Consider the following 16,405-nt stretch of genomic DNA (forward strand, 5'->3'; position numbering starts at 1 on the left):
CGCCACATGCTGGATGTCAGTGGTGAACTCCGAGATGAAAGCCAGATGGCGCTGTTGCCTGGCAGACCACGGTTCAGACACCTTCGACATAGCAAAAATTAATGGTTTGTGGTCTACAAAAACAGTGAAAGGGCGAGCCTCCAGCAGGAAACGGAAATGTCTGACCGCCAAGTACAGGGCGAGGAGCTCACGGTCAAAGGTGCTGTACTTCTGTTCGCTGGAACGGAGCTGTCGGCTGAAGAACGCCAGGGGTTGCCAAATGCCCTCGACCAACTGTTCATATACGCCTCCAACGGCATAATCCGAGGCATCAGTTGTCAATGCCACGGGAGCCTCAGGCACGGGGTGCGTCAGCATGGTTGCACTCGCAAGGGCCTCCTTGGTATCCGAGAACGCCTTTGACATGTCGTCGGACCAGGCGATGGCATGCTTGGGAGTCTTGCCCTTGAGAGCCCCATACAGGGGGTGCATTAGGTGGGCAGCCTGAGGGATGAACCGATGGTAGAAATTCACCATCCCCAGGAACTCCTGCAAGGCCCTAACCGTGGTAGGGCGTGGGAGCCGCAGCACCGCTTCCACCTTTACTGGTAATGGGACCGCTCCAGCAGTAGTGATGTGGTGGCCAAGGAAGTCCATGGCAGGCAGACCAAACTGACACTTTGCTGGGTTGATGATTAATCCATGCTCTCTGAGGCGACTGAAGAGGAGTCGGAGGTGTGTTAGGTGTTCCGCCTTGGACGTGCTGGCTACCAGGATATCGTCTAGGTAGACGAACACGAAAGACAGGTTGCGCAGCATGGCGTCCATTAACCTCTGAAAGGTCTGAGCCGCATTTTTGAGGCCAAAAGGCATCCTCAAAAATTCAAAGAGCCCGAATGGGGTTATAACTGCCGTCTTGGGGATGTCCTGAGGGCTAACCGGCACCTGGTGGTATCCTCTCACCAGATCCACCTTTGAAAAAACAGACGCTCCAGCCAGGTGGGCTGAAAAATCTTGTATGTGTGGAACCGGGTAACGATCAGGTGTAGTGGCGTCGTTAAGGCGCCGGTAGTCGCCACACGGACGCCAGCCGCCGTTGGCCTTTGGAACGAGATGGAGAGGCGAGGCCCAAGGACTGTCGGACCGACGAACGATGCCCAGTGCCTCCATGGAGGCAAACTCATTCCTAGCGATGGTGAGCTTGTGTGGGTCGAGACGACGAGCCCTAGCATGTACTGGCGGGCCCTCCGTGGAGATGTAATGCACGACTCCATGCTTAGTGGCCGCGGACGAGAAGGTGGGTGTTGTGATGTCCGAGAACTCCAACAGGAGGCGGGAGAAATCATCAGTGGGCGCGACGGCGCTGGACAGTGTCATTGTGGCCGTGTCACTGCGCTCACATGCTAAGGAGCCAAAAGTCTCAGCATTGACGAGCCGGCGATTCCCCACGTCTACCAAGAGACTGTTGGCGCAGAGAAAGTCAGCGCCTAGGAGGGGAGTAGACACCTTGGCCAACACAAAATCCCAGCTGAAACGCTGGTCAGCAAAACACAATGCCACGGTGCGTTTGCCAAATGTAGGGATCGCACTGCCATTGGCAGCTTCAAGGGCAGGGCCCCGTCTCGCTGAGTGAAAATCCTGAGTGGACGCCGGCAACACGCTCACCTGGGCACCCGTGTCACATAAAAAACGGCGGCCGGAGAGTGAGTCGGTGACGTACAGCAAGCCTGCAGGATGGCCAACACTCACGGCTGCTAATGAGTGGCAGCCAGTGCGTTTCCCGACCCCCCGTAGTTACAAGGTGGCAAACACTTTTTAGCTTTGTTCCCAAACTTTGCGTGGTAAAAACACAACCCTGACGGCCTCACCCGGCGGGGCATAGCCGCGGCAGAGATAGAGAGTGGCTGGAACCCCTGCTCATCAACGGTGTAGGCTGATGCTGCCACACACCTCTTCCCAGCTGAGAAAAATACATCTGCTTCCCTAGCTAGCTGGCGAAAGTCAGTTTTGATGGAATTAGCCATAGGTAAATGCACATAGTCTGGCAGCTGTTGCAAGAAAAGCTCCTTAAATAGAAAACATGGCCCATGGTCACCCAGCAGAGCTAACATGTGATCCATCAGTTCAGAGGGCTTTGAGTCACCCAATCCAGGTAGAGAGAGAAGCTGGCGAGCACGGTCAGATTCAGACAGACCGAAAGCCTCCTTCAGGTGTGTTTTTATAGCCACATATTTGTCATGTGTAGGTGGGTTTTCCAGCAAACTCACCACTCTCGCCGCAGTTGAGTTCGTCAGGGCTGCTACCACATAGTAGTACTTTGTGGCGTCCGCGGTAATGTCCCTGAGAGCGAATTGGGCTTCAGCCTGTGCAAACCAAGCGTTGGCGCTCCGCTCCCAAAACTCCGGCAGCTTGAGTGAAACATTCACTCACACACCGATGTTGGAGGCAACCATGCAAGGTGCGAACCTGCTCACCAGTTGAGGGGGTTAAGTGTCTTTGCTCACGGAGCTGGAATCTAATCGGGAACCTTCCCATTACCTTCCCCCAGACGACTGCTCTAACTCCTGAGCCACTGTGGCCCTGTGTCATCACGTGGTGTGTGTAACTGTACTGTTATTGTCAGTGTGGATTATGTACTGTTATTGTCTGTGTGGATTATGTAACTACTATATATATGTATGTATATATATATGTATAAACATATCTACTAGAAACACTGGTGTTCTGTTGTGTGACTGTGCTAAACTCTTCCACCACATGACCGACATTTGACATACAGTACACCTCCTATCTTAAAACAAAAGCTTATCTTACATTCCGATAAAACAAAGTGTATTTCATTTTCAAGGTCACGTGTGAGAAATACTCCTAATATTAGTATTCATAATATACTTCGGGGTTCTAAAATTTAAATAGTTATATAAATATTTAGGGATTTGGTTAAATAATAAGCTCTCTTTTTACACCCATGGGCCATGTGGAACACCTTTCTAAAAAGTTGAAAGTAAAAATATGTATAGAAACAAATCATGCTTTTCTGCTGCCAGTAAGAAGACCATTGTACAATAATCCACAATTATGTCTGTATTTGATTATGGTGAAATTATGTACATGCATGCCTCTCCCTCTGAAAGCCCATCCACGCTGTGTATTGTATTTTGCGCCATCTGACAATATCATAATGATGTGTTTTCTATATTATATCCACAATCATTCATCTAAAAAATTGTATGGGCTTTGATTAAACATGTAACCTACACCTACTGTAACTTACTGTACCTCTGCTTCCTACAGCACAGCAGGTAATGGCGTTAATCAATGGAACGCGAAACATAATAACGTTACGCTTTCTAGTTCAGCGCATTTCATAACTGTATGGGCTTTGTTTATACACGAGTGAATCTGGTAGTTGGTTGTTAAAAACGCGAAACAATAATAACGTTACGCTTTCTAGTTCAGCGCATTTCATAACTGTATGGGCTTTGTTTATACACGAGTGAATCTGGTAGTTGGTTGTTAAAAACGCGAAACATAATAACGTTACGCTTTCTAGTTCAGCGCATTTCATAACTGTATGGGCTTTGTTTATACACAAGTGAAACAGCAGCCCAACACAAGTGCGTTGGAACAGCAGCCCATGGTACACAAGTTGGTTGCCCGCGCTGCCGCTCGCTTGCGCTCCTTGGATTTCATTTGGGACGTGGAACGACTGCGCTTGCCTGCGCGTGGGGGCGCGGCCAATCAGAGAAAAGCCGAACACAAGTTGGTTGCCTTTAATATTCACGCTTCCTGGACGTCCACGGCATCACTACAGACTACCTACTTACCGCCAGACCAGCCCTGCCTTTGAGTACCACAGGTGACGGTCTCTCTGGACCTTTTACAGCCGAACTATCCTAGACATTGTATGCGGGGCTAATCAGCACCGTGGCTATATACCCTCACGTGCGGGCGAGTGGATTAAAGGTGCATTCCGCACCTGCAGCGTTGGGAACTATCACCCGTTTTATTTCGTAGCATGCTCGCCAAGAGTGAAGGGGCTGTCACATTTTGAGCCACCACGTTCCCGAGCCACGAGAGGGCGCTCCACCTTTTATTATTTTAGGTAATGCCGGCTTAGCTAGGTACTATTATTTCTAAAGTGTGGGCCCCACTTATTTTTGGTTGTTAAATTCTTTGAGTAAAGGGAGAGGCGGATAATTGGATTCTGTGTGTGTGTGATTTAATGGTCTATTATTGTCTAACCCCTTTTTATACCCTGTATTTCACCAAGCGGGGCAGGTGTTAATTTCAGGTCTCTCCACAGAGAAAGGTATGGTACTGCTTTGGGGAGAATTACACCAACCACTACTTCCACCGGGTGTGAGGGGGTGTGGAGCGTACTAGGGGCGCGTGGGTGATTATGGGTTACTGAGTATTGCCCTTAAGAGGCGGGAAGGACCAGTACACCAGTCCTAGGTCGGTAAATCCTAAGGCCCTATATGTCACCTTTGTTAAACTTAAGCCTAGTACCCCAACACTGCAGTCGGGGGCCCAGCTGGACTTAGCTCTGCCGGGTTCCTACTATCCGGTGCCAGTAGAATTGCACCCTCACCAAGTAGGGATAATCCACCCTTCTACACTTGAATTCTGGTTAGAAGGGTCATCTTAGAAATTACATTGAATCAACATTTAATAACAGCCACAGTTTAGAAAAAGGTTATTGAACAGTGTATAATTATTACAGTATGTTTTCAGAACTGAAATGTCAAGATATTTTATTGGAAACATATAAAGTATTAAAAAAATCCAAAAGGTACAGCTTTTCCTCCGCACCAAACAAACGCAGTTAAACAATTAAATAAAAAAGATAAACCCACCCATCCTCAGAAGTGCTTTAGGTTGATTACAGGTGCTGGGTAAGGTAAATGCCCGCACCAGGTTTTTGGCTAGAAAGGCCAATCTTTTTGACAGGGAAAGCCTTAGACTACTGGCCAACAGCCTGGTGCAGTGTCATTTTGATTATGCTAGTGTAGCCTGGTTTGAGGGACTGTCAGCTTCATTAAAGAAGAAACTACAGGTGTCACAGAATAAGCTGATCAGGGTTGTGATCGGCCTAGGACCTCATGATCATGTTGGGAGGAGACATTTTCAGGAGCTCAACTGGCTACCAGTTGAGGCCAGAGTAGCCCAGCTTAGGCTCAACATGGTACACAAAATAATAAATAACAGGGCCCCCAAATATTTTAGTAACTATTTTCCTAGTGTTAGTGAATCACACAGCCACAGAACGAGATCTAGCTTAGCAAACCTGCATCCTCCAAGGTGTAAAACAAAGATGGGACAGTGCTCATTTGCTCACAAAGGAGCACAGGAGTGGAATGAGTTGCCTTTGACCATCAAACAGATCTTGAACCTGTATAGTTTCAAGGTGAACGTTAGGAAATGGCTCCTAGAAAATGTCCCAGAGTGAAGGATGTCGGTGTTTTTCAATGTATGTAATGTATATATTGGGGGAGATGACAGCATCTAACGGTGCTAGGTCAGAAAGGTAGATGTGCATGGTGGGGGTGGTGGAGGCAGTTTAGAGGCAAGCAGCAGTCAGTGTTGTAGCAGCGAGCAGGGTGTCTGCATTCCATCAGCACATAACAACTGATAAGAACAGCAGCAGGCAGAATGGGCAGAGAGAGAGTTTGACATTAATGAAACAGACGTTTTTAATGTGGGTGAAGGGGTGAACAGCAGTTGCCATGACAGCGCGTCACATGACAACCAGAAGAGGGGCGGGGCCTGTCATTTATGATGATGATGATTATTATAATGTGAGTGTTCTTCCACGTATGAGTTAGATCTAGACACGAAGCTGACGCGAGCGGACGTGGATCAGAAACTTTTCATCCCTCCCTCACCCTCGCCGGTGGGGGAGGGGAGATGACACATCATCATTAGCTTCGGCTAACGGGAGAAGGCTTTTGGATAACAGCTAGGCGAGATCATTAGAATAACTTCCAAAGACTTTTTCAAGGACAATACAGACTTGGTTTCCATCTGATTACGAGGCTTTGTTTATGGAATAAACAACGTTTTCCAAGAAAGATATTACGCTGTCAAGTGTCGATTTCTTATGAAGGTGGTGAATTATTATGATTATGGATTGCATTAAAGGAGAATGACAAAGATTGTACAGCCAGTATGAGAAGAGGTCGGAGAGATAAAACACAACGCAGAGTCAACGGATAAAGAGGTGATAACACAAGCCAACAGATGAAGAGGTGATACTGGCTGATTGATCTAAATCTAACACAGAGTAACTAAGGAAGGTTCTAGTTTTTAATGTAGTGTAGTTTTAGTGTGTCTGTAAATGTTGTATATTGTATTTGTATATTTTATTAATAATGTTGTATTTTACTTTTTAATTCTATTTTTAGCAATATACTGTAGGCTGGTGGTAATATGTGTAACACCCCTTCCTGACAGGCAGCGACGCAAGCGAGCGTGATTGCGAAAATGATAAAAATGTATTTGTTTCAATCAGACTATCCTGACCTGCCGCGAGCGACAGCGAACTGAGCGGCGATGTCGTTCACCCCTCAAATATTCGCTCGCTGTGTCTCTAGTTGAGCGATTACGCGGCAGAGTCCCGCCCCTAAACACTTTTTATTGGTCGAGAATCGCAGGCTGCTTTGCCCCCTGTTCCAGGTAACACACACACACACAGACACACTCGGACATGCGCCGCATCATATCAGGACAGTGTTGCGCGCGATTTCGTCTCCAGTTCGCTCGCTCGCTGCCTGTCAGGAACCGGTGTAATACATGTTTATGTAAATACCATGTGCTGCTGAGACCAAGGACCACAATGGAAATAAGTATGTGACTTTTTTGTGCTATCCTTGATAATTTTAGGATGCATGACTTGTTGTAACATGTAATGTATTTTAATAATTGTCAAATAAACTAAAACTAAACTAAACTAAACCTTCATGTAATGGAGATACATGAACTGTATATATATTTATAAAATGGCTTCATGAACCTTTACTCTGAAACTAGAGATATGGGGCATTAAGAGAGTTTATGGTGTATATACATTGATGATAAAGAGGGGTTTCTGAGACATTTTCACAAGTAAAAGCTGGGACCAATTTTTGCAGGATGTCCAGTTTTTTATTATATTGTTTTGTCAATCTGAAGAAGTTAAAAAACTTAAAACATGTCTGTTAATCATGCCAGAGTGGTCTGGGACCCCCATGCCAAGCCTAAAGGCCTTCCAGGGGGACACCTAAACATATGCAGTATCACCCCTAAAAGTGAACAGATTAAACAACTACTCTCAGAATCAAATTTGTATTATTTATTTTTCTCTGAAACCTGGCTTCATGATAACTCCCCAGCTGCTGCTCTGACTACCTGGCTATAATATATTTAGAGCGACCTGAAGGGAGATGGGGAGGTGTGATGTTTTATGTTAAAGATATCATCCACTGTACCCAGATCCACTTTTCAGATAAGGAATGTGTCTCCCCAAATGTCCTTTACCCTCCTAGGGCTGTACCGACCACCAGACTCCAAAGCTATATTTTCTGACCAACTGAACACCATACTTAGAGAGTGCAACTTTGACAAAGAAGTACTTTTGATGGGAGATTTCAACATAAACTGGGAAGATAAACGTGGTAGAAAAGCCCTCAAACATTTTACAATGAAATTAGATTTTGTTCAGAAGATTAAAGGGCCAACTAGGATAAGACCCAAATCAACCTAGTGTTTAGTAACAAGCCAGAGAGGATTACTAAATCATTACATTTAGTCACTGGCCTATCTGACCTTAACGCTTGTAGCTAGAAAACTGTCTAAGAATGGATTTAATCTGACTACCACCAAAAAGCAGACCTTCCTCAGAATCCCTAAGGCTGACCAAGGTCACTTTGAAGCAGCAATACATGGAATTGACTGGAGTGATATACTATCAGGGACTGATGTAAAAACTGACAGTCGCCTGTTCCTCTCCACTATCAAATCTACAATGGACAGCTTTCTTAAAGAAATCAAATCCAAATGTGTACAAAAGAGACCCTCCCTTGGATAAATGAAAATATAAGAAAGTCAATTAACCTGTTCCACACGATGTGAAAATCCGCCTAAAATATATACCTAGGTAAATGGAATATTGCTCCACTTCTACAAGGGCTATTAGCATATTCTTGGTATCTAGGTACATCTATGGACCTCAGGGAATGTATTCACAGTGTCAGAAATATTGTGTCTATTACTAGGCTTGCTTAAATTGTGATGAAACAAAGGAGAATATGAATTATCATTTTTATTTGCATCTTTGACAGTGAATAACACCATGATAATAATGACCAAACTTAAAAAACTGCCACTGATCTCGTTCAGTACCCTCTTGAGATCATGTGTACAAAAGAATCTAAGGAAATTAATAAAGGGAAGATGATGTAAAATATATATATACATATATTATCTTTCAAATGCCCGAGTTCAATTTGGATTTAGTATCACCAGGCGTGCATAAGAACAGATAATGAAATCTACTGTAATCTAGTGTAGTTTTTAATTTCCTCCACAGTACAACCGTTTGAAACTAATTTCAGATCTAATTGTTCCTACATGCTAACAATAGGGAGGAGAAACTAACTGCGTTTCAATATTTGTCAAAAACGTTACCTTTTGTGGCTTATTATCGCGAATCATAACAGTTATTGATATGATTCATTCAGAACGCTGAACTTTGAAACCACACAGTATCTGACAGGAAGTGTAGTTCGGAAAAATGCCAATGCTGGTCGACAGCTATGCATGTCCTCTACAAAATGGCCGCAAAAAGACTACAATTCCCATGGTTACAAATTTCCATTTCCGTTTCCGTCTTGGAATAGACTTCAGAAAATCGAAAACTTAAAACTATCTAATGGCACTTTTAACCTATTGCTAAACTAACGTATTGATGATAATAATACATTCTACGTGCTTTTGTGACATGTTAGTGATGTTAATACTTGAAAACATTTGACAAAAAAATCGCAACTTATATGCAATATTAAAAAAAAATGATTTATGACCAGATGTCATTTTTTGGGTCGGTACCGACCCCGTGGGGTGGAACAGGTAAAGAGATCATGCCCTAAAAATAGCCCTTAAGTCCAACATGGAACACAACAAATGTAGGTTTACAACCCTAAGAAATAAGGTGACCAAAGAACTGAGACACGCAAAGGCATCTGTTTTTATTGGCATCAATGAAGCAAATGGAAACAGTAAGCTGATTTGGGATAATATTGTAATAAAAAGTGGGTTACCCCACAAGCAGGAGAAATTGCTGTTTGTCAAAGCCCTAAAATAATCAAATGCACAACCGGGGTACAAGGATAAATCTTTATTGGATGGGTGGCTCCAGGAGGTTAAGCCTCCCCTCCTCAACACTAACAGGAACCTGGGGGCCGCTGTCTGTCTGTCTTCATCGCTGGCGGTCCTAACTGATCGCGATCGATCCCTCCCCCCAACATCCAACAGAGTGCTCACACTGTAGCGAGGTGCTCCAACCCCGACATGAGAGTCCCACCGTCTTTTTAGTGTTCAGCGTCTCATTTACAGTGGTGGTACTTTGTCTCATTACTGTTGAATAATGTGCACTGTCCCTATTCAAATAAATGTAATAAAAACTCACCTAGGGCACCAAATGTAACAGGGCTGGCCCTGCTTTCTGTTAAAGTGACTCTAAGTAGTTATCTTAAATGGTCAAAAGAAGCGGAAAGAGGTATTGAAAGCCATTATTGAATCACTTTTCACACCTGCTAAAGCTCATAAAGCAAACTGTAATGGCCTGGTCAGGAGGCTCAATGGACTCAGATTGCTGTCTGCTTCTATGACATCATCCTTATCTACAGATCTACATGCTGTGAACTGAAGAGACCAGTGGTGACTGACAGGAAGATTATCCACCTCATCAATAAGTGATAAGCACATGTGAAGCTCACAGGGCAAACCGCCGGCCGATGGAGCCAAGTTGAAACCAATACAAGAGTCCGGCTGAGACTACTGGTTGGTCAGAGGTCAGAGGTAGACTAGAAGTTTATTTGAAGTTACTGGCCAGTAAGAGCAAACACAGTTACAGAGTACAACAGTGTCAGTCTGTTCCTGGAGTGCTGCTGAATGAGAATAGTACACAGATATTTATACCTAGGGTAGGGTGGCCTTCACATATCTTGTAGTACAAGGGAGTCTGCATATGTCTGGAAAATAAGCTTACGTCTGCAATGTCACCGTAACTTGGTTACTGGTTGTGATGGTTACTGGTTGTGATGGTTACTGGTTGTGATGATTACTGGTGTGATGGTTACTGGTTGTGATGGTTACTTAAAAGGTCTTAAATGGCCCTAAGAGCACTTAAGTCCGTTGGTGAATGAGACCCATTGTCTCAGAGTCCTTCTTCATTGAGAGGGTTTGAGAACAGCCGATGCTTGTATGATCTCTGGCAGGTACACATTAACAGTGTGGTGAAGAAGGCACGACAACGCCTCTACTTCCTCAGGCGCCTAAGGAAGTTCCAAGTCAGCCAGAAGATCCTTAAGAACTTCTACTCATGTACAATAGAGAGCATCTTGACCGGCAACATCACCTCCTGGTTTGGGAATAGCACTGCAAAAGACCAAAGCAGACTACAAAGAGTGACACGTTCAGCCGAACGCACAATCGGAGGGGGGCTCCCCACCCTCCAGAACATTTACTACAAGCGTTGCAAGGGGAAGGCTAAGAGAATTATTAAGGACTCGAGCCACCCGAACAACTGCCTCTTTGAACTGCTGCCGTCAGGCAAGCGATACAGGAGTCTCAAGGCGAGCACAGAAAGACTCAGAAGTAGCTTCTATCCCCAGGCCATCAGGCTGCTAAACGAACAATGAATGAACACTACACAACAACAACCACCAAACACACATAGCACACACATCCACACGCACACACTCACTTTAAACAAACACACTGTAGCACCCACTACACACACTTTATAGCACACACCCACTTTAAACAAACACACTGTAGCACCCACTCCCCACACTTTATATTTATGGATGAAGGATTGCACTACAACTCGTACACCTTACTGTAAATTGTACCTAAAATTGTACCTCATCCCATTTCTGCTTTGCACTAGATAGTACTGTACATTAGTACACTGCATAGTTGTGTATTGTATATTATATGGTAACTCAGAACATTGTACATATGTCTATACCGAACAACTGTGACCTCATTTTCTTCTTCTAAATTCATGCTATATTATGTTATTATGTTATTTGATACTATCTTGTCTAGCACAGTCTCTGGAGCGTAACAGTAAGAAGCATTTTGTATGAAAGTATTCTGTACTTCTGTATGACAACTATTAAAGAACTTGAGGTAGTAACACACCACTTTCACACTGTCAAACCTGGCCTCCTATCTGGTCACTGATTTGACTGTTAAGTGCTTAACATGTTCCTGTAAAACTGCCCAGTGTTGCATAGAGGAGCAGATTGTACAATCTCTGAAGAACACCAAAGAAAGAGATGGACACTACGGAGGATTTGGCTGCATCTGCTACAGCCAGACTCAGAGTGTGACTGCTGCATGATGGGACACAGTGGGCCTTCTCCTTTAGTTGCAATATCCTTGCTTGAACCCCTTGTCGATGTCCCATCATGTTGCTCCCATTATATTATACGTTATATCTATGTATATATAAATGTATATATGTATATATGGGCATACTGTATGTAGGTATATAGCTGTATATATGTATAGAAAATGGCTAGAGGAACTCAGGGTAAGATACAGTTTTGGCAAATATGAATAAGGTATTATTAAAAAATTGATTGTTAACTAAGTAATTTTTTTTCAATATAAGTCTAGTAATGTATGAATTAATAAAATATAGTATGTTCTGTTGAGTAAATAGGGGTGGGATTAAATAAGTGTATGCTTCTTCCAACTCCTTTTCAAATATGTAAGAAAGAAGAAAGAAATTGATCTTTGTCTGTTATGTTGCATATTTGAAATAAACTTCAATCAATCAATGTTGCTCCCATTATCATAGGATTGTCCACGGCAATCTGCAATGTTCAAGTTGACCTTGTTCAACTTCTCCAGAAGTGTGTCACACAGACCTTTTCCAGCCAGTGGTGTCTTGAACATGAACAAATCCTATGAAATGTTCAGAGATGGCTGCACCAACTGATGGCTCGCAGTTCACTACTCTCAAGACCAGACTTGTTGTTCTCTGTGGCTAATGTCTATTATGATGGGAAAGTATTTAGCTTGTTTCACCTGTTTGACTATCGCATCACTTATTTTGTCTCCAATCACGGCAATCAGTGCTATGATTTCATTTTGAATTTCACTGCTGAGGTAGTAGTTGAAGAGTTTATCGCCGGTCACTAGAGGGCAGCGTCTCACTACTATCGCCGAGCAGCCATTTTAGTTCTAACGTTACTCTTTCACTCCGCCTCCAGTCAAGACGTTCGTTCAACTCATTCACGTGACATTTTGTTCGGGTTTTGATTGATTGATTGATTGAAAAGTTTATTAACAGATTGCAGAATGGGTACAGTACAGTACAGCTCAATACATACAATAGACCTTTCCCCGCTGTCAATCACACAGAGAATAATAACCAATAAGATTGCCCGATTTCTTAAGGCCGCGCCCCTTGAAATAGAGCCGCCATGATGTCTCACAGATAGCCAGCCAGTCCTGCATTGTTGTTGTCGAGAAAATGGTTCTTAGATGTGCTTGGGGAACGTGCAATAATGACCAGAGATATCCAGAAAGACTAAAGGGAGCGCGTTTTATACATTTTCCAAAGCCTAAAACACAGTTGGAAAAGTAAGTGGATTAAGGCTTGTGGACGGCCCCATACACAGCTGAATGTGGACAAGATCAACAAGAACAAGGCTGTATGCTCAACGGTAAGCCCGAAAAATATGCTTCAGTAATATATGCTTCAACATTTGAGTTAAACAGAAGTCATCACTTGTTATCTTATATATACTGTATATAGATAGATAGATAGATAGATAGATAGATAGATAGATGGCTAGCCGATCGTTAGGTAGCCAGCTATTCATAGCTAATGCTAACGCATGGTTTAACCTAACGTCGCCAAAAAGAGTCTCCGAAAACATTCCGATCAGTTCATGAGCTGAAGGAAAACTACATATAGCTACAGCTACTTAGTCAACACCCTTGAAAATTATGAATTGGAAGTTGTCCAGTTGATTCTAACAACCGAACTAACGTTAGCTAAATGTTAGTGTACTGTAAATGTCCAAACCCCCCCTCCTAATGTACAGTTTCCTCCCCCTCGTATGTATATATTTCCTGTTAGGATATCTTTTTAACAGTACTGTATATTTGCATATCTTGGATGTCACAAATGTAACAGTACTGTATCTGTATGTCATAAATGTCATGCTATATATCTGTTGTGTATGTCATAACACATAAATGTCATTATGAATTGAAAATGGGGGACCCTGATGTAAACAAGACTAAAGTCTTTCTCTGGTCTGCATCCCCTTAACTATTGTGTGTATTGAGCTGTACTGTATTGTACCCATTCTGCAATCTGTTAATACAGTTTTCAATCAGCTAGCATGAGTAACCTGAATGCCTTACAATATCTGTGATCCACTTTCTCTTCTCTGTCATGCCTATCTCACCTTATAGCATTTTGTTGGCGGGGATGGACCTACTGTGCAATATCCAGACCCTATAAAAGCTGATGGGACCACATGTAAGTCGGTGCGTCCGTTGCCAAAGAAAAGACGCCTGCTTGATCCTGACAACCCCCATCTAAAAAAGAACTACTGCAGGAAAATACTAACTTGTAAGTCCTGAAGACTGGGTATTGTCAAAGTCCTTATAGGCGGTATTGTCTGAATATTGTGATGTGTTAGTGAAGATGTGAATCACTAACTAAAAACACCATTTGCATGTGTGAATCAGATGTCATTTAATAATTTGTTATAAATGCTCATATCTAGTATTAATTTGTGAACCAAAGATACTGCAAGTTCTTGTTACAATCAAACAATACATAAATAATACTGAGACCAAATGTTATGATTAATGAACAACATGGATTTATTAATTAAAGTGCATTTATTTGATTATGATTTTGATACTTCACAGGAACATCAATCCCTCTCTGGATGTCATCAACCACCAATCGGAGCTCAGTTATACAGCTACACAGACGTGCACAGCTACTCAGACTGAAGGAGAATGTAAGGGTCTACCTTTCTTTTAGGAACTGAGAAGCATGATCTTTAAAAAAATGCAGCAAGTCTGTGCAGTAATCTTTCCATAAATGGTATGTCTGGGAATATTCTTTCCACAAAGATATCTTTCTGCGTAAAAACTATGAATTCACAGAATTGGCAGCCTGTCACCATAAGTTGTCCTTGTATTTGCACATAATAGTTGTGCGTCTTCTTCAATGAAATACTGCCCCCCTCATCTTTGTGTAAACAGAAATCTGGGAAGTTGTCGCAAGCCTCCAATATCAAACAGTTTCTTGCCTTATAAGGACATTTCACTTCGACTATCCCACTCTCGCCATTGTCGCACAACTTCCCGTCAGGTGTGGCTCCTAAAAAATCGAACTCTGAATTGACAACAAGACCACACTCGTGAAAATGTCTGGCGGGATAAACCTCCAGATATTTGGCCTTCGCCTTTGCCTCATTCCTTTTCCCATACTCCATAGCCGGGGCACAAATGGATGTCAACCGGAAAACACTCTCCAGAAATTTTGTTGTTGCGGCAGATTTTCTGTTTACCGCTTTCGCAAAGTTTGAAGCAGTCAGTCGTGACCTCCGCTCTTCAAACCAGTCATTTGAGAGAGCCTGGGCCCGAGTGCGTTCTTCCAGTGCTACCAGGTTTGTGTCTGCAGTATTCAGATCTTTGTAGATCGCTGGAAGCTTCACTGGAGATGGCTGGTGCACAGATACATTTTCACACCTCTGGTGTGGAACCGGGTCTGTTTTCTTCTTGAGATTTCTTGTCTGTAGAATAAAAGCAAAATGTTATTATTGTGATGTCATGTATATGTGGAAACTCCCTAACAATAATTGTAATATTTCTGTTTCCAGGGGTTTGCCCTTTAGAAGTATTGGGCACTGCTGTGGAAGGTGCAAGATTGAAGTCAGAGCTGGAGAAGAAGGAGAGGACGATAACCTGGTTGAGAGGGCAGCTTCTTGAAAAGGAACAGATAATACAGTCTCTCGAACAGGATGCTCAGAAAAAGACATTCTGTACTGTACAAAGTGTTGTCCAAAAAGAAACAAAGATCAAAGGGCTTTTTAAGTACTACACTGGGATCACATATGTTAGATTCATGTTATTGTTAGATTTTCTTGTGCCTGCTGGCTGTGATGCACCTTATGCAAAGGGCCGTAAAGACATGAGGTCACTAGGAAAATCCAATGGCCTATTCTTGACATTGTGTAGGTTAAGACACAACTTTGGACTTCAAGATTTGTCTCAAAGATTTGGAGTATCCATGCAGTCTGCAGGACTTGTTTTTAATACATGCATAGAACTTATGTATTTTAAATTTGGACAAATTAGCATATGGCCTCATAGAGACATTATTATTGAAAACATGCCTGAAAACTTTAGAAAGGAATTTAAAATATTGTATTAAATGTATTGCATATATTAATAATAACTTGGTCATACTTTTGCTATATTTCTGAGATGGAAGAACGATGTTTTGGTCACTTTGTTAATATGAAAATTGAAGTTCAGTTCTGAATCTATGATAACCCAGAGACTTGTGACCTCAGATTTGATCCAAGGGGTTAGTCCTCCCAGGTTCTTTATTAACGTTTATTTTTTTGTTTTGGGGCCGATAATTAGAATTATAGATAGAAAACCTACATTATGTCCTCTGATGATATCACCCAGCAGTAACATGTAAAGGACCTAAGCAACTCCCTTGTGCAACTCCATAGTTGTTGTCATATATCTCAGACATGTGGCCTCCTAGTTTAACATAGAATTTCCTCCCTCTGATATATGTTTTAACCCTTCTGCCTTATTAGGTAACTGACAGAGTTGGCACATCAGTGCATGAAAATATTGCATCACGTTCAAGGTCATAAAAAACTTAATTTGTAATATTTCGTTCCAATTCTTTTTTTTATGAATACCACTATAAGGATGGAGACCTTATTCTCATCAGAGTTTAGTCTGAGGTCACTGATTATTTTGGTGAGGGCAGTTTCAGTCAGTGGCGGCCGGTGGGTACTTCGCCACTAGGGGCCCTATACCAAATATTTTACATGTACAGTACAGTACTGTACCACGCAAGACTCATGGCAAGACGTGAGCGATTCGACTCACGCTCACGGCAATGAATCGGCTCTTATGAACGAGTCGCTCA

General features: G+C 42.9%; 1 long non-coding RNA gene across 1 annotated transcript; it reads left to right on the forward strand.

Annotated features, from left to right (window-relative positions):
• Positions 1 to 12,742: 12,742 nt before the first annotated feature.
• On the forward strand, positions 12,743 to 16,076 carry LOC311224039. Its single transcript, XR_014619419.1, has 4 exons — positions 12,743 to 12,923; positions 13,684 to 13,843; positions 14,149 to 14,243; positions 15,111 to 16,076. It is a non-coding gene; the product is annotated as an uncharacterized lncRNA (long non-coding RNA).
• Positions 16,077 to 16,405: the final 329 nt, after the last annotated feature.

Source organism: Notolepis coatsorum (assembly GCF_963971535.1).
Source record: "Notolepis coatsorum genome assembly, chromosome: 2".
NCBI classification, from domain to species: domain Eukaryota; kingdom Metazoa; phylum Chordata; class Actinopteri; order Aulopiformes; family Paralepididae; genus Notolepis; species Notolepis coatsorum.